Consider the following 24,301-nt stretch of genomic DNA (forward strand, 5'->3'; position numbering starts at 1 on the left):
GAGAGAAAAAGATGCATGTTTTTCCTTATATGTGGAAGCTTATAAACTTTTGAGTTTATGAACTTCCTTAGCTTATAAACTTAAAGTTAATACATAAAGTGATATGCAAGTATATGTAAATGTATTAACTGAAATATAGTCAATTAAAGGGAGACTTCATATAGTGTAATTCTTTGGAAATGGAAAACCAAAGTAAAAAAATACCAGGAAATAGGTATTCAAAAGGAGGGGTGGGAGTGAGTCAAGGGAAAGGGGGAAGCCAAATGAAGAGGACAAGAAGCGTGAATGTACTTAAGAATCCAATGGATATCCTACAAAATTAAGAAGAATGAGAGAAGGGATGAGTAGGGAAGATATGGGTGAGAATGTTGAAGGAGGTGATAGTGATCAAGATATATTGTATACATAAATTTTTGTTAAATGACAACTCCTTTGTTTAATTACTTGAAAGTAATAATAAAAAGAAAAACACAAGTGTTGTAAAAGTAATTGTGAAAGTACTTTTCTAGATTCTCTTTGAAATATTTAATTTTTGCCTGTCACATATGTTGAATCCCTACTGAAAATAATTTCATATATGTCCAGATGTTGGGCTCTAATATTTTACCATATAATTAAATTTTTCTGAGTATCATTTAGTTACTACTATTCTTAGCCAATTATAAGGTAGTATGTCTTATACATAACATACATTAGAGATTGAACTCAGGTATTTATGTTTTCTTGGCAACCACTCTACCACTTGTTTTGAGACAGGGTCTTACTAACTTTTCAACTGTGGTTTTGACTTAAGGAGCAATTTTTCTTGTAAAAGCATAAATGAATTTTTCATGGGAGTCTTTCCCTGGGAAGCTATCCCCATACTTTCTACTCTGTTACACTGGCTGATGCGTTTCTAGATAAATGTAATGTGTTTGCAAATATTTTAAAATAGTTTCCTATATTTTGTGTGGTATATTTAATCTTATTTATCAGACATGAATTGGCTATTTGGAGTTTTGTAACCTCTTTGTATGTAATGAGATTATTTTTATAAGGGCCTCAAAATATTTATTCATGAAATTAGTATTCAATTAGAGGAATAGATACATTTCTGAAGTTAAATCTTATGTATAAACAGCTTATATTTCAATTTTTATTGCTATGTACAATGATAGTATTTGATAAGGTATAATATAGTTTCTAAAAATGACCACTTAATGTTCTTATAATGTGACATTTCTCCTTTGACATTCCCTCAAGAGTCAATTTCTCCATAGCTCAAGAATAGAGAGGGATAATATAAACCCCAAAGTGTGAGAAATGACAGCACATAACATTCCTTTCTACTTTAATATAAAATGCTCCCAGGTATTATTATATCGTACTCAATGGTGAAAAATGAAAGCCTCTTTCTCAAAAACAAGTCGAAAAAAAAGCATACTTGTCTATCTTCACCATATCTATTTCACATAGAATTTAGAGTCCAAACTAGAACAACTAATCAAGATAAAGACAAAATCCCATTTTTTACTTCAGCTTTAATTCCATAAAATTAGTTCAACAATAAAATTTGGAACATGGGAATATTAGATCAGATCATAAAACCAATTGACAAACCCTTGTGAGCACAAGTTCTCATGTCACTACTTGGGTCACAGAGTCTTGAAGCTGTACTGAATGAATATATATCTCAATAAACCTTTAAAAAAGGATGGTGGTTAAGGGCAGAAATTGGTTAGGAAGCTGTTGCCATTCAAAGTAGAGGCACAGGTATTCTACAATAAACAAGGTAACAAAATATAATCATGAACAATTTGGAAATCAGAATACAGGATTAAAATGTTATCATAGTTTGATGGAGTCTAACTAATCATCACCCTTGCCTTTATGATACTTAGGAATTATGAGGAAACCCAGAAATCCAATGGAAACTCAGATTTACTATTCAAACTGTATGACCCCATAAAAAGCAAAATAATTGAACTAGGGAGGAACTAGAGGCAGAAATTAGGATTCTTCATTGTTTTCTCTACAAAATGGAAACATCAGGTACACACTGGGGAGCTATCATATCTTGTGCAGCTCATCATAGTTAGAGAGATTGGCTAGAGAGAAAAATATTGAAAGCACTTTTAGGAGTATTGCTTTTGGAGAAATCTTTACATGCACTGAGTTGAGTTTATTACAAATGGGCCCAGTTAAAGCCAAGAAGCCAGCAATAGAGTAAAAAAGAGCAAGAACTTTATGCTATACAGCATGTTAGCCCACCGAATCAAACATAATATCCTAGGACTATGACAACTTCTCCAACCAGGTAAATAAGTTTCCTCTGTGTCCCACAGCAAAGACTGAGGAAAGCCTAGTAAGGTTAATGAAGCTTTAAACTACATGTTGAGAACTCCAAGGTGAATATTGAGTATGATTTTGACAGTTAGTATTGGGAAGTAGGACTTCTTGTTTAATTAAAAGAAGGGAAGTTGCACAAAGTAGTAGCATTAGAATGCAAACTATGTCCCATGAAATCAGTTTATAGTACAGTAGGGAAAGAGTGATCATTTGGATTTGAGAGACTAGCTGTGGAAAAACCACAGATACACTAGACATATTTGACTCTAGTTTATTAATAAATTTAGTGCTAGACCACATTTGTAGAGAACGGGTAGAGACAGGTATGATGGGTGCATCAGGAAGTTTTGAAGAACAGGGTTCCCATTAATAAAGTTAATTTGAAAACTACACATTTCCTTTTAGTATTCTAAGATATGTTAACTTTATTATAATATCAACTGTGTTTCTAATAGTATTCTGTTAATTTACTCAATCAATATTCAGTGGATAGTAAAACCAAAAAGTGAATATGTGAGTCAGTCTCATCAACCACTTCATTGATGCATATTTTTTACAAGTAGCACTTTGATTTTATTTTATGATCTTGTCCTGCTAAATATGATGGCATCTATCTATTTTCCTCTTTTCCTCTCTTCTTATTACAATTTGTCTTTTTATGTTGTCATCTTTGAATTAGCAAGAAGTGTAAATCATAGGTATGATAAGGGCTGATGGTCCTATAAATGTTATTCCAGTACTTCCAGCCATTTCCAAAAGTGCAATAAATGTTTTATTTTATTTGATTATATCTGCCTTTATACCAATCACTGCAAAAGGACAAATACCTGTAATTAGTCAGGGAATTTCTGTTGAAGTCAGTAGGGACCCATAAGGTTAAAACATTTACCTATTCCCAATTTGATCATTCGTTGTGTGATGATTACAACTTGTTCTCTGAAAAACGTCTGAAGAGTAGATGGCGCAAAGTCCTACACATTTGTCTACCGACTTCCCTGAATGTCAGAAGAAAGTCAGTTTTACTGGGCCAAAATTAAGGTGGCAATAGGGCCACGGTGCCTCCTGTAGCAGAAAATCAATTTCTTGTTTTTTCCAGCTTCTGGTGACTGTTGACATTTATAAGCTTGTGGCAACATGCACACATTTTCAAGGCCAGCATTGTTAGTCTCTCTCTGCTCCATTTGGTCCACATCTTAGCCTGCTGTATAAAATCTCCTCTTTCTATTCATATATAATCATTTAATATTCCTTCATGAGCATTCTATCTCCAGATACATAACTACATTATCCACATAAGGCAACATTTAGATTTTCCAGGGATTTAGAGATGGATATGTTCCTGTGACCAGTGTCCATCGGAAAAAAGCAACTCTGTACATGAACTCAAGGCAGGCTTGAACAGCAAAATCATGCTGATACTTTCATCATCTAGAATGTTTTCAAATTAGCATTCACTAGAGCCCCTTAGGGTGTTTGTAAAAAAAAAAATCCAGATTTCCAGCATGATTTCCTGGATTTCAGTTTAGTTGATTTGCTTTGCAACCCACAAATATTAAACCCATCCCAGTTCTTAGGCCAATGTACTTTTTTATTATTAAAAAAATAGTTGTATAAAGGAAGTGCCATTTAACAAAACAGTTTATAAATATAGTGCATCTTGATCAATTTACTCATTCAATATTCTCAATCCACCTCTTTCTTTACTTTTCTTAATTTTGTGTTATGTACAACGAATTCTTGACTTCATTCTCCCCTCTCCTTTCATTTGCCAACCTCTTTCCCCTTGGCCCCCACCCTCTCCTTGCAAGGACTCATATTCTAGTACTTATTTCAAAGTCCAGAGTGCTAACCATTACACCATGGGGCCAGCCATTCTAGTACTTATTTCATTGGGTTTTTTGATCTCGTTTTCCTAAACATTTATATGATTTGAGCTTTCATAGAGTCTACTATACTTCAGTTAATTCCAGATAATCTTTATGATCATATGACCTAGAACACTGAAGTGCTTTGCTTTGGACTACACAAAATTATGTGCTTAGAATAGATTTCTGTGTTAGTATTTCAAAATGAGACAAACCAGAGGTGTGAGACTATTTTCTCAGTGGTATATAGGAAGTGCTATAATTCGTCAAGAAATGATAATAAAGTACTCATCATTTCTCTGTCTATCAACTATGTCAGACGATCATGTATCAAAAAATCAAAGGAACCATTTAGACTCGTCTAGGAGGGGCTCTTCAAATGCACACTGTCAAATTTCCAGAGGATAAAACCTGACAAATGTAATTATTTGGCTAACATTTCTAAGTTCCACTCTTGTCAATGGGAGTTGGTTCTTCTTCTTCTTTTTTTTTTTTGGCCAGTCCTGGGCCTTGGACTCAGGGCCTGAGCACTGTCCCTGGCTTCTTCCTGCTCAAGGCTAGCACTCTGCCACTTGAGCCACAGTGCCGCTTCTGGCCGTTTTCTGTATATGTGGTGCTGGGGAATCGAACCTAGGGCCTCGTGTATCCGAGGCAGGCACTCTTGCCACTAGGCTATATCCCCAGCCCGGTTCTTCTTCTTGGTTCTTGTCTCCATCCTCCTGCTCTGCCTCTGCTCCCTTGGAGTCTCTTCCTATTACACTGAAATTCATTGCAATTAGTATATGCATGTATTGTCATTCCCCTTTCTGGCTAGCTATTTATATAACACAAATTTGCACATTTACAGCCATACATTTACATATATATATGCACACACACACATACACATTTCTTTTTTGTTGGTCATACCAAGGTTTGAACGCAGAGCCTAATGCTTGGAGGCAGGTGCTCGACTATTTAAGTCATATCACCACATGTTTTCTTGCTCTAGTTATTTTGGAGATGGAGGTCTTGATTTTTCCTTCTCATGGCTACCCTGGACTTCAGTCATCCTGTTTACTGCTCCTGTTACAGCACAACCAAACTTATAGACTTTTCTGTTGAGATGGAAGGGCCAAAAACTGTTTGCCTAGCTTGGCCTCAAAGCATGAGCCTGCTGATCAGTCATTTAAGAAGTTAAGATTACAGATGTGAGCCAACATCCAGCTTATACACATTGCTTTATTTGTATAATTCATTTTCATCCCCCTCTGGCTCATAGAATCAAATTCTTTTTTTTTTCTAAAGTTTTAGTAAAGTATATTAATTATCCAAGTAATATGTTTCCTTATGACCTTTCCATACATGTATATAATATACTTTGGTTCTGTTTGCCCTCTATATTACTCTTCCTTTCTGAGGGTGCTGGCATGAATATATTACTTTTGCTTCCACTCCATTTTCAGTATGCAGTATGAAAATGCAGTGGATTAAAAGATAAAAAAGATGAAAGCAGAGATAACCAATAAGAATGGAAAGAGAACATAAAGTATAATGGGATGCCCATGGATGACATAAGTTCATTCCAGCCTTCTAACAATCACCTGGGCATTTGCTTACAGTGATTTTTGTTTGCAGTTTCTGTGTTCCAGCTCATAGTACTTTTGTACTTAGAAGCAGAGAGGCATGAACATCACCTGGAGACTGTTTGATTTTCTTCACATTTAAGAATTTTCAACTTGCCCAGGGAAGTTCCTCATTTCCATTCTCAAATCTCTTGCAGTGGGAGATGTGAGAATTTCCTTTATGGGTAGTAAGAAAATTGCATACACTTTGCAAATGCTTTTATTTACAAACCCAAATCAAAGTATTCACACTATACTTGAAACAACTTCTGGCACTGCTTATCCATTTCTTTTTATTTTCTTTTTTAAAAGAAAAGCTTATTTTTGTAGCTGTAAATTATACTTTAATGTTGCTGGATATTTGTTAAGTACAAAACTTTACAAAAAATGAAAAGAGAATATAAAGTCACTCCCAAAAGACACAGCTGCTAATATTTATTGATTTTAAGCTAATTATTGACCCATTTATTTTTCAAGGTTCTTACATTATTATATGCTTAGTTTTGTGGTCTACTACTGAATATAATACTCTTCTCAACATTTATGACATTAATATTTTCTTGAAGATATTATAATCCATGGTAAATACTTCATTAACAAGGTTCATTTTGTTATGTAATTATAAGATGATCTTTTATAATGTTTTTCTTGCTTAGGATTAATGAGATCACTTCAAAAATAGTACTCCTAAGATCCCCTTTTTTGTGAAAACATGCTTTCAGGTTATGAATTATATTACAGCTTAATGAAAGGACACCGACATAGCAAATGCCCCTACCACTTAAAGCTCTTGATATATATTTCTGTTTTTTGCAACAAAATTGCTGCAATTTAGATATTAATTAGAAGCTATGGAGTCTACTTTTCTGAAAAGTTAGAAACTTTAATTTTATTAACAATTTTTCTTAGAGTATCTGCCTGCTAGACCACTGGTATTAAATCAGAATTTATTATATGGGAGGCTGCGCAGAGTGATCTATGCATATATGAAGACAGGCATTAGTCTACCACTATTAATTGGCAATTAAAATATAAGTATGTTGGGCTGGGAATATGGCCTAGTGGCAAGAGTGCTTGTCTCGTATACATGAAGCCCGGGTTCAATTCCCCAGCACCACATATACAGAAAATGGCCAGAAGTGGTGCTGTGGCCCAAATGGCAGAGTGCTAGCCTTGAGCAAAAAGAACCAGGGACAGTGCTCACACCCTGAGTTCAAGGCCCAGGACTGGCAAATAAAAAAATTTAAAAAAAAGGGGGCTGGGGATATAGCCTAGTGGCAAGAGTGCCTGCCTCGGATACACGAGGCCCTAGGTTCGATTCCCCAGCACCACATATACAGAAAACGGCCAGAAGCGGCGCTGTGGCTCAAGTGGCAGAGTGCTGGCCTTGAGCGGGAAGAAGCCAGGGACAGTGCTCGGGCCCTGGGTCCAGGGCCCAGGACTGGCCAAAAAAAAAAAAAATAAATTAAAAAAAAATACAAGTATGTTAAAAAAAGAGCATCAAATTGAGGTATATGAGATATAAAATCACCATGAAGGAATGCTTGCTGGAGAGAAGTTGTATGAAAAATCTAAGCAGAACATGTTTTCAAAATAGATTCCAAGCTTGTACTTGTGTAGTTTCCTTTCAACACAAAATAGAGGGGAGGGCATGGCAGAGATTGGCAAAAAAAATAAAAGGAGTTAATGAAAATTCTCAGAGTCAAAATCTCAGCTATGTGAAGACCCTATGGCATTTAAAGGTCCTAGGCTTCAGAAAGGGCAGGGAGTCTCATAAATTGGTAAGAAAACAGGTTCTTGAAGACTCTAATCCTACAGCTATTGATTAATATAATTTCAATGTAAAATTTCAACTACATCATTGGATATTAAAAATAACCACCTGAAAATTCAAAGGAAAAAGGCTTTCCTCACATATTCCCCAGAAAAAGAAAAACCTCCCAAGTCACTATTTAGTTATTGGTGATAAATTATTAAAATGTTTATGAAGCCAAATAAAAGTTTTTCTTAGAAAATTACTTGATACTGCCAGGCTGGTGACTCAAGTTTCTAATCTACCTACTGTTCCAAACCAACCCAGGTAGAAATTTTTTTGAGATTTTTAATTCCAATTATTCAGCAAAAAGCCAGACTAGAGGTGTGGTTTAGGTCATGGACTGTCAGCCATTTGCAAGGAAGTCAAGTGAATTCTAGACCCTTAGTTCAAGCCCAGTAACAGCAATAAATAAATAATAAAACAAATCAATCCTCTGTTTCTGAAAATAAGTCAACATTGGAAGTTAGCAGAAATAACAAGTTTCTGTGCCCTAGAAATTGAACTTGAATGAAATGGTCCAATTGCATTGCCAGATATGTGAAATGTATAGAGTTGGTTCAAAACTGTAAGAAACACACACACACACACACACACACACACACACACACACACACACACACACACCCCATCATCAGTCATAGGCTTGATTTCAGGGGCTAGGCATGGTCCCTGAGGTTTTTGCTCAAGGCTAGGTCTCTACCACTTTGAGCCACAGTGCCACTTCTGGTTTTATAGATCAAAGTCTCATGGATTTTCCTGCCTGAGCTTGATTGAAACCATGATCCTCAGATCTTAGCCTCCTGAGTATGTAGGATTATAGGGGTGAGCCACCAGCACCCAGTTATAAACAGGGAAATTTTAGCCCACAGAAGAGATTGTCTCTTGTGAGCTGCTTGTCTTTTAGATGATTTTCTATCTTCTCTCAAATGATTCCAGGGAAGGTGTTGCTTTGAAAACTGATGGTTTGAGACTTTTTTTTTTCATTTTTAACCCTTTAGTGAGATAGGCAGGAAAAAATATATCTGGATCTAAGGTTTTAAACATAATTTCAAATATATTCTATGAGCTGGTTCTAAGTAACAATGATGGATGGGCTTGAGTTGGACCATATCCTTTACTGATGAATACCAACATACCTGGTAATAATAACGAGAAAAGAGGATCACCAACAAAACAGTGACGGATGCTTTAACACAAATTGGCTTCAGTGGAGAGGAAGGAATGAAAAAAGGATTCATTTGTCTTCATCATGCTGCAAAACTTACAGAGAATAATCAAATGACTTGTAGTTATTTTTTCCAAATTACAAATGTGAATTTTATTTCTGTCTTTGTCTCAGTCTCTCCCTCTCTCTCTATTTGTTAGGAAAACTGTGTCTAAACTAGAGTAAATTATATGTGTGAATATTTGTCCATATAGTTTTTCAATAAAAATATGAAGAAAACTTTAGGGGCTATAAAGGAGTAGAAAGGCTGCTATATTTTCTTTTGCCAAACTAAACAGTAACATATTGAATTGTGTTTGATGTGAATGCTGATGATTTATTTCTGGTTACTAATAGATTTCTGAAAAAGACAGAGCCTGAATTATCTCATAAAACATTGTTATGATTTTTTCAGCAAGTTACAATATAAATTACTCTATAATTGACACAACTGAATTTTCATGTTACTCTAATAAAGCTTACAAGTTCTATTACATTCTTTTTAAATTATCACCATGATGAAATACCAAAATCGAATACATCCTTAAAGGTCTTTAATTAAAAATGTGTTTTTTCTCTTTTTCTTTCTTTTTTAACTATTCTAAGAGAAGAACGAATGTGAACCTAGAACCTAGAACACTGTAGCATAAGAATTGTATGACATCCAAATTAGGTAATCCTGTACTCTAGATTCTAAGTTCTACTTTATTATTCAAATAGAGTGATTCTGGCATATACTGATATGACATAAATGACCAGGCAATGAGTCTGTGAGCCAATGAAGGTCACTTGTTAATTGTTAAATATACACACACTACACATGCATGTGCATGCATACACACATTTTAATTTTACATTTTGCTTTCATGAGTTAGGGTGCATATCCTCCTCTGTCAAATGTAAAATCAAATATCTTTGGACTTATTAGCTTCAAGCCTGATAACAAGTTGGAAGGTGAATTTCAAATTAAGATAGAAAACACCAGCTGTATTACTTTAGGTAGTTATTTAAACATACTGAAACTCAGAGTCGTACGGACTTCACAGCACTCTTAAGGAGAAAGAGTGTTTGTAACTTCCATAGTCCTTCAATTTAATTTTTCTCACCTCCTTTCTCTCTGCCTTGATACTGTCTTTATCTTATGTAACCCAGCTTGCAGCTCAGCCTTCAAAAAGTTTTCCTTCTTAATAATTGCATTCTGTATAGATCCCTAAAAGTCTCCCTGTAGTTCCTCAAGCTCTAATAAGGCAAATTGTCACTTCTTTTGTCTTCATAGAATGAACTCAATTCTATAATTGTATATACTTGTATTTAAGTATAACTTGCTGGTGTTATTGGAACCAAGGGTATTTTTCTGGAATATAGTATTTACTGGAGGATACTTACCCCAAAAGACTTGAGATGTTTTCCTGGTTATTAACTTCTACTAAAGCTAAATCCAGAATGTTACCTGTAGAATGTTGGTAGATAAAATGCCATATGTAATGCCTTTACAAGAGAAAAATCTTAAGCATAGTTCAGGAGAGAGTAGGAACCTTTATTCAACTGAAGAAAATTATATATCAAGTACTTATGATAATCACTTATGCTGGAAGTGAGAGACAAAAACAAAGATTCTCTTTGCTCTCCCAAACTTCCATAATCAGAAGGATCTTCTCTGTAGCAATTATAATGCAATGTAGTGTCATGTCTGCAATCTGACAGGCAGGTGTTGAGGTATGCTTAAGAAAGGGTTCACAAAGAGGGCACAATTTAAACTGAAAATTAAATCAGAATTTGCCTTTCAAAAGATGAGTTGGGATAGGTGAGATAATTGTCTTAGTCAGAGCTAAGAAATGACACACAGAAGTGAGGAACCAGGGAAGGAGGTTGACATTTCCCGAGACTGATAGAGTTCAGCCTCAGCAAAACCTACACTGTGTAGGAGAAGCTAGAAGATTAGATTTGATAGTTAGGCAATAGGTGCATCCTGACTTATATCAGAACATTTAAGTAATCAGATTTGCATTTTAGGAATAGTGCTGATTGAATATTGTAAGCAGTCAAGTCTCAGAATAAATATCTCTTTTCTGTTCTGTTGCAGTAATCTCTAGGCAAAAGATAAGGAAGGGCAGCAGAATATTTAAAGAGAAAGGCACAGATATAAGGTGGTGTTTGTCCATTTGGATTAAGACCATGGACTTGAGAAACACATTACTACTATCACATGCATAAACTCTTTACTTTAGTTTTCTCATTCATAAAATGGAGATTGTGGTACTTAGCCACAGATCTGCAGAAAAAAAAATGAGCAAGATAGCATGTGTGAAATATATAATACAGTAATGAGGACATAATGAATTTTCAATAATTAGTTCATAAGTGATAATGTAGAATATTATTTAATATATAAATAGAGAAGAGTGAGGGAAAAGAAACTTCCAACATGTCTACTGTGTTCTTGTGAATAGGTTTAAGAGAGATGATTTGGCTTGTTTAACCAAACTGTCTATGATGAAATCAGATAGAATTTCCTGTAGACACAGAGTGGAAAAAAAAGACTATTCATAGGCATTTCTTTGAAGAAAACTTATTTCTCCATTCCTCATCCTCTATAGAGAAGAAAGAAGAAATGCTGTGGAAAGCCTCTCAAGTGCTTCCCTCACACCTTTTCCTTTGTAGTTGGAAAGGAGAATGAAAAACTCAGAATTCTGTTTTCTCTCCCCTTAATTTCTGTATCTCTTTCTGTGTTTCTGCCTCTGCCTCTGACCCTCTCTCTCTCTCTCTCTCTTTCTCTCTCTCTCTCTCTCTCATTCCTCTTACTCTTCTCTTTCTGGCATTTGTCCACATGTGCTGGATGTCCCATTGGTCCTCTTCAGAACAAATTTCTGTCTTCTCTATAGTGGGGATGCTTATAGTCTGTAGCTGCTCACTTAGAACTAAGCAAGTTAACTTGAGGTGAGGAGAATAGGAGGGTTAATTTGACCTCAGAGTGAGTCTTTTATTATATTTCAGCTTTAGCAGTAATACCATTGAGGCTTTCTCTTTATCTAACTCCTGGAAATATCCTGGGAAATGTGATTTCATATGTCAAGTTCTCCCAAAAAACATGAATGTGGAAGGCATTAGTATAAATAGAAAAAAATGAAAGAAGTTTTGAGTGTGGATGAAATTGCCCTAAGAACATGTTAATAACTGAACAGGGAAGAGGAGTAGAGAGCATTTGTTTGCATGACACAGGCAGAGCCTATGAAAAGTATAATGGAGACATGCCAGGGAGACAGGCAAGCCAAGAGTGAGAACCAGCGTTTAGCATTACAGCAAATTTTCAAAATGAAATCCAAAACAAAACAGCCCTGGTGTACCAGTATTTCATCATCCTACACTTGATCAAAGAAAATTGCCCAAGTGATGTGTGTGTGTGTGTGTGTGTGTGTGTGTGTGTGTGTTTATATAAGTGAAGTTGTTGCCAGTGGATGTAGAGTAGAGGAAAGAGGCTACCAGAGCATCCTGTCATTGCAAGAGCAGGCACATCTCAGCTCTAGACTTATTTTCCCCTATTGAAAAGTATTTGTCTATGGACTGGCCCACGCCTCTTGGTAATCTCCTAGATAGTATTCAATTTACCACATGTCAGATTCTGAATTGACACTCACTCTTATGAGACAACTCTGATAAATATAAATGATCATGGGACTATAAATCACAACTATACAGCATGGATTCTGAAGAAAAAACAGTAAGAAATAGTAGACAGTGGCAGTGAAAGAAAAAAAATGGTTTGGTTTTAGAGCAGGTATGACAGGATCATATTTGAGAGTCTTGTTATATTATGCTTACAATATATGTAAGTAAAACACCAGGCACACTGTGATTAAAATCAATTCCTATATATACTGAATTCTTGCAGCCAGACATGCACGTTGATGTCAGAAGACTCTTAAAAAGAAACATCTCATTCACTATGCACTTTTAAGAAATAAGCTAGTTTTCTAGTATTTTATCAAGGGACCAAATCTCAGAAGAAAAGTAGAAAATAAAACACCCAACCTATTCTGGATAGTTCTGAGTATAAAGACCAACAAAGCTCCCAAATGTGGATTTTTTTCTTTCCACGTAACAGCCCAAACAATTTGCTTTCCGTTTGGTAAGATATCTACTTGATGTCTACTACATCTGCTACAGTCTGCTACAATGGAAAGCACCACTGATAATTGCTTTCTGCAGATATTGAAGGGCGTGAATGACATGAACAATTAGTCCATATTAGAAATAATAGCTAAGTGGGTGGCTCACACCTGCAATCCTAGTTATTTAGGAGGCTGAGATCTGAGAATTGTGATTTAAAGCCAGTCTGGACAGAAAAGTTCTTTAGACTCATCTCCAATTAACCACCGAAAAGCCAGAAGTAGCACTGTGGCTCAAGTGGTAGAGTGCTAGCCTGGATAAAAAGACTCTAGGACAGAGGTCAGGCCCTTGTGTTCAAGGCCTAGGACCAGCACATACACACATTTTTAAAAAAGAAAAATAGTCATTCCAAGAAAATTATTCCAAGTAGTCATTCCAAGAAAATTATTATTGAAAGAATATTGTTACTGTGCAGCCTAGTCTAGTCACTAAACCAAGCTCATGATAGATACCTTTCAAATCAATTCAAGCCAATCCCCAGAGTGCTACATGTTATTTCCTATATTGCAATTGAAGAAATGGATATTTAGAATGTCAAATGACTTGATGAAATTCTTTTTGTTTCTCTTTTGCACCATAGTATAATTCAATTATTTTTTTAAATTTAATTTTATTGTCAAGGTGAGGTTACAGTTGGGTTACGGTTGCATATGTAAAGTAGTGAGTACATTTTTTTGTCAAATTTGTTACCTCCTCACTCATTTTTCTCTCACTCTTCCTCCTCCCCAATTCCCCCCCCACAAGTTGTACAGTTTTATAGACAATAAGAGACAGAAGATACAAATCATAAAAAGTGCACAACAAATTACTTTAAATCACTTACATGTAGGGCATGGTTCAAATGGGCTGTCCCACTGTACATTTTGGATGTTGTTGATCACTCACCGAGAGGACCCACCAAGAGTTTTCCCACTCACTGAGGTAGACTGATTATATCAGTATTAGGAGGTAGCCATTACTACTTGGTCTCCATGATATATATTTCCAAGCCTGGGCTTGCTAAGAATATGGTGACTGCTATACACAATGAATATTCAAGCACTCTCTGCTGGCACCTGCATCTAAACATCACAACTAAAGCTCCTCTGTTGCCTATGAGATAGGAAGTTAAAACTCAACCTCTATAAAGGACATTATTTGTTCTCCAGGGATTTATTAAGCAAGATGGAGAAAGTCAGTCAGTAATTTTTTCAGTCTCTTCATCTCTGAAGGAAGCAATGAATTTTAATTAGTGAAGAAGACAGCTTTCCATTAAGGAGAAGAGAACAAAGCAAACAAGAACATTAGTGTGCTTTCAAGATAATGTGAAAGTCCTAACACCCCTTATTAATGCTGAATTGATGGACACCTATCCTTGCCTTCTGCTTTTGTGTAACATAAAAATGAAAATTAAAACTAGACAGTGGTGCTACAGGTGTGAGATAAAGGACAGAGGTCCCACTGATGTCAAAAACCAGACTTTCCTAGATCACAAGGTACATAAGACACTGGCCATTACTCTTAATCAATGTAATTGTTAGTGACACATTTTCAGCGATTGCTCTGCCTTGTGAAGATGTCAACTGCACTCTTAGTATGAAATCATGTGCGATAGAAGGAGAAGGGTTTGTTTGTTTCAGTCATCTCCAAATGCCCTTGCATTTTCTGTCTGGGAGAATTTAAAGAGTTAAGATGATATAAAGGTAAGACATGGCTTGAGTCACTGTTAGTTAAGCTTTTTCTCCACTTGTACCTTCAGTGCCCATGTGCCTATATAAGTGCACATGTGCATGAATGTATAGAAGAATGAATATTGATTATAGGATTTTTTTTAAATTATAATGATTATAGGATTCTTAATTATAAGGACAAAAACTGATTTTGATTTGGGTTGTAAATGATCCTTCAAATAGTGGATAAGATACTTTTCTTTTGTCATTGTTCAAATATACTGATAGTCCTTGCAATAAATCTCCTTGAGGTCACTGGTCCTTCCAATAAAAGCTACCTTCGGTAATTTTTTTTTTTTTTACTTAATGAGCAGAAATTATTTGAAGTCTGCTGATCCAAAATTCCATATATCTATACAGTTTCAAATTAGTGCAGTGATATAATCTCAACTGGAAATGCCATGTGTGAATTATGGGTAAGATTGGTCTTCTACAGTGCTATTTGAGGGACTAACATGTTTTTGCTTTGCTGGCTTCTACTGTGTATATCTGACTATCACATGAGAGCCTGAATCCTTTAGGTTAAAGTTATAAAGGATATGAACATGTGTTTGTGTTGTTTTCAAGGTGGCTTGACAAAACGGCATCTGCCATCCAGATTATGTCACTGCTATGTCCTGACCAATATGGGATATACAGGAAGCAGAGCATCTCTTGCTTTCATCCTTTCCCCTTTCTACCCCACACTTCAGTGTTCACTAGCCAGAGAAAATAGTTGTAGATTTTCTCATATAACAAAAGGACCTATTTTCCTTTTCTATTAAATATTGGATCAGTGAGGTAGGACATACTAATAAAACTGTTTTCATGTTAGGTGCCAGTGGCACCTAGCTACCCAGGAAGCTGAGATCTGAGGATCACAGTTTAAAGTCAGGCAAGTCCATGAGACTCTTGTCTCCACTGAACCACCAGAAAACCAGAAGTGGCCCTGATAGAGTGCTAGCCTTGAGCAAATGAGCTCAGGAATAATGCCCAGGCCCTGTGTTCAAGCCTCATTATTGACCAGAAACAAAATAAAACAAAACCCAGTTTCCTTATTCTTAGTGATCTGTGTCATCTGTTAGGTTAGAAGAATAAAATCTGTGTCATCTGCTAGGTTAGAAGAATAAAACCAAGGAAGTAAATTTTATTTTTGTTTCCGTTTTTTTTAACTTTTAGTTTTTTCTATTTTTATTTGTTAATCTTTTCGAATTATATTTATGTACTTGTACAAAGGAATCTCTATTGAAGAAAACATTTTATGAACATAATGCATCTTGATCAGTTTCACCTGTTTTAACATTCTCATCTATCTTTGAAACCGATTCTTTATTTTTCTTAATTTTCTAGTGTATGCATTGGATTCTTGACTGTGTCCTCCCACCTTCTCCTCTTCATTCTACCCCATTCTCCTTGGTTCCTGGTGCTGATTTTGTTAGGCTTTGACTTTGCCTTTCTAGGGAATTATACTATTTGAGTTCTACCTTATTTAAGAAAGTAAATGTTTAACAATATGCATCAGTAGACTGATGGTTTTCAAGTTACGATTCAAAACCATCTGGTGAGCCAAAAGGGTCTTTCGGATGTACTATCAATATTTATTCAGAAACTGAAGCTTTATTCAGAAACTCAAGCTTTATTCAAAAACACAAGCATATGGAAGTTTAAGATCAAGAGTTATCTCCTTTGGGTCCTAAAAGTTAGTATGTATAATTTAATGCAAACCCATCAACAGAACTTGATGAGATGGTAATCTAGGATTCCATTAGAATAATTGCAAAGTATCTATTATATGATTCATCATAATGGGAATTTTTAAATTTTTCTGTAGGTTATCAATGTTCCACTCATTTGCTGGCACTTTGAGAAAGATGATTTTTGTTCGGGCATAGTTGTCCTTTGCATTGTAAAGAGACCCCAAATTATCCCAAGCATCCATCTTCTAAATTGTCTGCATTGACTCTTAAGAAATTAGTTTTAGGGGGCTGGGAATATGGCCTAGTGGTAAAGTGCTTGTATACCTTATCTACAAGAAGCCCTGGGTTTGATTCCCCAGTACCATATATATATATAAAAGCTGGAAGTGGCGCTGTGCCTCAAGTGGTAGAGTGCTAGCCTTGAGCAAAAAGAAGCCAGGGACAGTGCTCAGGCCCTGAGTTCAAGCCCCAGGACTGGCCAAAAACAAAACAAAACCAACCAAACAAACAAAAAAGAAATTCTTTTTAATCCATTGGTATTTACAACAAAATATTTATTTAATCCTAGTAATGTACAAATAAACTTGGACGGTTGATTTTCTAATACAATAAATACAATGGAAGTGGTGCTGTGGCTCAGAGGTAGAGCACTAGGCTTGAGCTGAAGAGCCCAGGGACCACCCAGCCCAGAGTTCAAGCCTTGTGCCCAACAACAACAACAAAATACAACATATTCCCTTTAGAAAGGGGCTATACAGACTTAGCGAAGTTGAGTTCATATTAGATTAGGACAGATCACTACTAAAATAGATGTCTTTTGTTGTTGTTGTTATTGGTAGTAATGAGGTTTGAGTTGAGGACCTCCACTTGCTAGAAAAAGAGCTGTATGACTTCAGCCATGCCTCCATCCTTTCTTTAGTTAGTCAGCCTCACACCTTGCCCCTACTGGCTGAAGATCACAATCCTTCTGCACCTCACATAGTTCCCACACAGCTGGAATTCCAACTGCCTATCACCATGCCAAACTTGTTCTTTGAGACAGAATCTCATTAACATTTTTCTTTGGGGGAGGGCATGGGAAATGCCCCTTTTATCTCTGCCTCTCAAGTGGCTGGGATTATAGCAGTAAACTATCATGCTCAGCTCTGTTAACTTTTAAGTAAGGGAGAAAATGCAATTTACACTGAAATAAAGATATATGATGATGAAGATTAGAGTGATAATTTGCAATGCTCAGAATGCCAAGGAGGGATAGAAACCATGAAAATCTAAAAGGAAGCCTGGAAAGACACCCAGCCACCCACCCCACCCCCACCCCCACACTAAGCCTCAAGGATGGTGGCCAAGTCTTGATTCTAGACTTTTAGTGTTCAAACTTGCAGAAGAAAAATTTCTCTTTTCTTAAACCAGCCAATTTATAACAGATTGCTATGCCTTTTCATGACAAGTAATATGGATAATTTAGTCAACACATCTATATATCCAATACTTATCTTTTAAGTGGCACAAGTAGAATGGTGCTGAGCATTAAGTTAATACATAATAGTTGGACTTAATATGTATTAAATGACTGTGACATATTATATGTTTAGGTATATACACTGGGTATGTGAATTAACAGTATAAAATAATTTCTATTTTTAGGATAAGTTAGTTTTCTAAAGCTAGGATTTGCAAAACTATGGCTCACAACTGCCTATTTTGTAAACAAATTTTATTATTATTACAATTATTATTATTATTATGTGAGCTTGTTTAAATGTTATTTATGTTTGCTTTTCTGCTATAACAGTAGAGGAATAACTGCTTGCTCTACTGGCCCCTACTACTTGAACCATGTCTCTAACCTCTTTCTTCGTTCTTTTTATTGGGCTTTTACAAGCTTTTATGAATGGGCTTGATTTGAATCCCAATCATTTGGATCTTAGGTAGTGTTGTAGATCTGAGCCACTGGTATCTGGCTTACTATCTGAATCTTTAAAGAAATTTTGAAAATTCCTGTTGTAGACTTTAAAATCTGCTATACTATTTTCTTGTTATATTTTTAAATAAATTATATATATATATATATAGTTGCCAGCCACATGTTTCCTGCAACTTGATTATCTTTTTAGCACTATAATCTGGAATCTATGACATTCCAGGAGGGAATGAGTTGGGTAGATGGCTGGCAGGTCACTTACCCCACATCACTTCCAATAATGAATTTAAGACCACTATTGAGATTTATCCTTAGTAAAACCAAGTGAAGACTGAAATAATATGTTTTTATTATCTCCACATTAGCTAATAGGGTTTTGTATGATAGTGCCTTGAGAGTTTATGGAGCTTCTAACTTGAAACCACATTTTCCTATTGAGAATCATTTTTTTATTTTAAAGCAATGTTTCAAGCTATTAGTTCCCATATCTAATAATGCTGAATGAATTAAACAAAGCAGCACAGTAAAAGTAATGACCCCAAACCCAAAGATAAAATTTTAAAGTGCAAATTGCCAGCCCTGAGAGCCAGAACCTAGGTGATGTAATCATTGGATGAGGACATTTATCGGCTCCATCTTGCTCAGTGTTTGATATGTTTGCCATTTCTCAAATTGCTAAGAGCCAATAAAAAAAAAAAGAAAAAAAATTGCTAAGAGCCTACCTCTTTGTGAATTATTGGGTTCTATATTTGTTGCAGCTATTACCTGCTTTTAAATTCTTGATAAATAAAACTCTGTTTCTAACTTAGGAAGGGCCCACTGTAGACAATCATATAATTTGTTCCCTATTTCCAAACTCATGGATGAAAGGTGGGACAATTATAAGTAATTTTCTTCTACACCTTGGATTCCATTGACTGATTCATTATTTACTCATGTGCTGGCCCTGGTGCTTGAACTCAGGCTGACACTGTATCATTTAAGCCACACTCCACATCTGATTCTTTGGAGGTTAATTGGAGATAAGAGTCTCCCAGACTTTCCTGCCTTAGCTGATTTTAAACTGTGATCCTCAGATTTCAGCCTCATTACAAGTATGAGTCACTGTTGCCCAGATTATACTGCTTATTTTTATAATGCCCCTTTGGCTCCATGAAAAAGTATGCTCATAGTAAAAAGGAGAGAACGTGGTATGCAAGTTTAAAAGATCACAACAAACCCCAGATTATCTCTCACCGGGATACTTGTGAACATTAAAATACATGAAGTAATTGAAGAGTCTATGTACTCTTAACTGGTATGAAAAAACGTAATACAATCAGTGCCTTCCAAGACATTTTTGTAAGACCTAACAAGGTATTATCCATGATTTACCCAGTGCCTGTAGAACTTTATCCAAATTGGATTTACTTCTAGAGGATTTATTCAATAAGCACTTGTTAAGGATGAAGTAATGGTAGACACTATGTGAATTTCCCTTATAATGAAATAGTACAAATAAAAACTGACTGATATAAATATTTGAGATGTGACCCTTATAATGAAATAAAACAAACAATAACTAGGCTGGTGGCTCATGCCTGTCATCCTAACTACTCAGGAGGCTGAGATCTGAGGATCATAGTTTGAAGCCAGACTGGGCAGGAAAGTCCATGAGACTCTTACCTCCAGTAAACTACTCAGAAAATGCCAGAACTAGTGCTGTGGCTCAAGTGATAGAGCACTAGCTTTAAGCACAAAGAGCATCAAAGACAGCACACAGGCCCTGAATCAAGCTCCAGGACCAGCAAAACAAAAACAAATTGACTAATACAAGTAAGTATTAGAGGTGTTATGTAGCATGAAAATGAAAGTAGGACAGGGTGGAAGGTTGTAATTTTAAATTTGATAAGCAGGAAGCACTTCACAGTGAAAATGACAAAGACTTGAGGAGAACATATTTGGGACCTCTGTATGCCCACAGCTCCTGAAGACAAATCTGGGCCTGTCTCTAACGCAATTGATTTACTAACAAAAGGAGAACTTCTTTCCTTCAAGTAAGAAAGCCCACAGAGAATCTTCTATTAAAATGAGCTTCTACAAAAATTTGTCCTGGGAGGAAAGATATTGTTAGTAATAGAAAAGAGGCAGGAGACTTTTGATGTGTTAGGCATGGGACATTAGCCTTTGTTACCACTTCTGCAGATAAACGCATCTTCCACTATACATTGAAGCCATTACAAATACACAGAAAACCTACGTTAAAACTATGTCATTTGATTTTTATGGTAATATGGCTTTAAGAGGAGTCACATGAATTGCACCAAACAGCAGAAAGACATTGTAAGGCCAAAGTACCCCTTCTGTGACTGATAAAACTTGATTTTGACCATGTAGTAAAGTAGCAGAGCCATAATTTAAAACTTAGAATTGTTCTGACCATGCAGGAATCTGTGGCAAGTGGCAAAGCACGTGAAAGGCATTTTCCTGAACACTAAGACAAGAGAAAACATGCTCAGAGAGCTGGATTAGATATGTCCTATTTTCAGAAAGAAATACTGCCTAAGACAACAGTAGGAAAAAAATGAAGATTGGTATAGGTGCTTTAGGACACTTGAGTTAAGAATAGACCAATTAAGGTGTATGGAGAAATGCTTTTTGTAAGTTAAATGCTTTTGGGTGGAAGTGGAGACTAAGACAAGAAGAATGGGAAACATTTTGCTACCCCAGAACATTCAGACAATATGCTATTTTTGCACATGAAACATAAGCACAAATGTCACAAGATTTGCCTTTTTATTCAACCCTATTAAAGCAACACATTTCACAGATACAATAAAGCATAGTGAAACAGCGTATGTGCTTGCAGGTGTTTTGGAAAACTAAGTTTGAAGGGTAAAGCCTAATGATCTTGGAAAGCAGAGTAAATTAGTGAATAAATAAATGGATGAGAATAATGTTGCATACCATTGTAAAATAGTGTTCAGAAGTAAAATGTTTATATATAGTAAAACAGTAAAAAAGTGAAGTCAGTGTAATTATGGGATAAAATAAATGTGATATAATTTGGGTATGAAAGAGTTAAATAAGTTCAAAATCAGAACTATGAATGTTCAAGTAGAAATTTAAGAGACTTGCTTGATAAACAAAACAGATAAGGGAACTATTGTGACTCAGAGGTTAAAAGTGTCAGCACAAACTTGAAAAAAATATTATCACTCCCTAGAGGTGCATTAGTTAAGGTTTGATGATTCATCATTGTAAATTAATGAGTATTTAAGAAGACATTTTGAGAAGATCAGGAGACAGACAAAAATAATGACAGAAAAGAAGTCAGTGAAGATATTTTATGAAGTATATTTAAAGGATTTGCAAGCCTAAGCGTAAACTTGCTGACAATGTTTACTCACAACATAGTCATTTTCATTATTCTGAAATGAACATTTAAGTTTCAGAGGAAATTGCAAACATCAGTTATCTTGGTCCCTTTGCCTGTCTTTGTCATCTGGCCTTCTCTATTCCTTCTTTTTTTTTTTTTTTAAACTTGTCCTACTCATTTTCCTTTTAAACTTATTGTTCTGAAAGTCTATGTGTTTCACTTTTGTGAGCATTTAACTAGAGTGGAAACCTGCTATAATAAATAAACAACACACCTGGATTACTTAAGCCATATCAGAAACGAAAAAAAAAAAAGCTGACTGCTTTAAAGTATGTGTTTACACTTAAAAATTCATTCTTTGGGAATTTTTAAAAAGTGAATTATGCATTCAAGCGATAGGGAAGAAAACTCAAACTAGTATAGCTTTCATCTCAGTTCTTCTTTCAAACATCTTATTCTGATAATGGAGTATATAGCTACCATTTTCTGTTTTGTTTTGTTTTGTTTTTTGGCCAGTCCTAGGCTGTGAACTCAGGGCCTGAGCACTGTCCCTGGCTTCTTTTTTGCTCAAGGCTAGCACTCTGCCACTTGAGCCACAGCGCCACTTCTGGCCATTTTCTGTATATGTGGTGCTGAGGAATCGAACCCGGGACCTCATGTATACGAGGCAAGCACTCTTGCCACTAGGCCATATTCCCAGCCCGCTAGCTAGCATTTTCTTCATTTATATTTTTATATTGTCTTCAAGGATGAGTAGAAGATAGTAGGTAGATGATACCTACATAGACACATACATACATGAATACATGCATCCATACACATGGAAAGTTTGGGCAATATTTCATTAGTTATTCACACTGAAAATATTTCTCAAAATATATGCAGAGTTTACATCCTCTTTCTTTTGGCTATGTTTTAATGAAGAGTAATTAATTTTGAAGAAATCAGTCTTACCTTTTTGTTTGTTGGTAGTAGTTAGCAACATTTTCTCTATTCCAAGGACACGAACGTAGGATCATGACTTTCAATTTTTTAAATTGTTTTCTTTTTAAGTTGTTCTTTATTAGGGATTGAAAAATAATCTAACATCTTTATGGAAAACAAAAGGCAATTGATATGCCAGAGCAAACTGTGGTCCCAAACCATTGCCTGGCCTCTGCCTGTGGGCTACTGGCATGGAAAGGGATTACACAGGGGACAAAAAGAGGCAATTAAAATAAATGTATACGTATGGCACAACCTAATATAATATAGAAATATCAAGCAGTAAATGATATATTTCATATAGCACTTTTTACGTATGTTAAAAATACATGACACAAATTTTGATCTGATAGATTGAAGAAGTGGAGTGAGGCTTTAAAGATTCTTCAGTGACTTTTTCACTTAGCCTAGTTAGCATAGATGTGTGTGTGTGTCTGTGTGTGTGTAAATTTTTATACTTAACATTTTATAGTTAAATACAAGACAGTTGATTTTGAAAACAAAGTATTTGATTCAAAGCACATTATCTTTGTGAATAGAAATGTCATGGTGAAACCCATTATTATGTGCAATTGACTATCTGCTAGTAACAAAACAAAATATTTCAAAACACCACAGAAAGAACAGACACAGGATCATTGAGGTATACATTCTAATGTGAATTTGAAAACAGAAAGCTTCATCTTATTATTAAAACTTCTGGAAAAATACTACAAAACATCTTCCCCCTATCTAATCATGACTTTTTGGAGAAACAATTAAAAATAAATAGGGAGCATAGCCGAGAAAGAAGAGCACCGAAGTAAGAAGGAGTGCTAATGACAACAGCAAAATACAATCATGTAAAATGTTTATGTAAGACCTTAAATATCAGAGATGTATTGTGTCCCTTTTAAAATTTATGTGCACGCACACACGCAGATGTCTTCCAAAAATTACCTTTAAGTAGTTGTAAAAAGGAGCTGCCATTCAAACCTGACCAAAAAACCAAGGCAGTACACTCAAATAAACAAGATAAGAGATGAAACAGGTTACATCACCACAGAAATAACTGAAATTCAGAAAATAATAAGGGACTATTTTGCAAACCTTTATGCCAACAAATTCGAGAACTTGGAAGAAATGATTTCCTAGAAAAAATTCATATCCACAAACTTAACCATGAAGATTTAAACCATCTAAACAGACCCATATCCAGTATTGAAATAGAAATGGTAATAAATGATCTCCCATCCAAGAAAAGCCCAGGTCCAGATGGATTCACTGCAGAATTCTACGAGGCCTTCAAAACAGAACTCACACCAATATTTTTCAAACTCTTCAATGAAATTGAAAGAGAACGTTCACTACCAGACACATTCTATGAAGCCAGTATAACCCTCATCCCAAAACCAGGCAGGGACTCATCACGAAAAGAGGACTATAGACCGATTTCCCTGATGAACATAGACACAAAAATTCTCAACAAAATTCTGGCCAATCGACTTCAACAGGTCATCCAAAAAATCATACACCACAATCAAACTGGATTCATCCCAGGGATACAAAGTTGGTTTAATATACGCAAGCCAATTAATTAATCCACCACATCAACTGGAGCAAGGTAAAGAACCACATGGTTTTATCTCTGGATGCAGAAAAAGCATTCGATAAAACCCAGCACCCATTT

Source organism: Perognathus longimembris, chromosome 8, assembly GCF_023159225.1.
Source record: "Perognathus longimembris pacificus isolate PPM17 chromosome 8, ASM2315922v1, whole genome shotgun sequence".
Classification (NCBI taxonomy): Eukaryota; Metazoa; Chordata; class Mammalia; order Rodentia; family Heteromyidae; genus Perognathus; species Perognathus longimembris.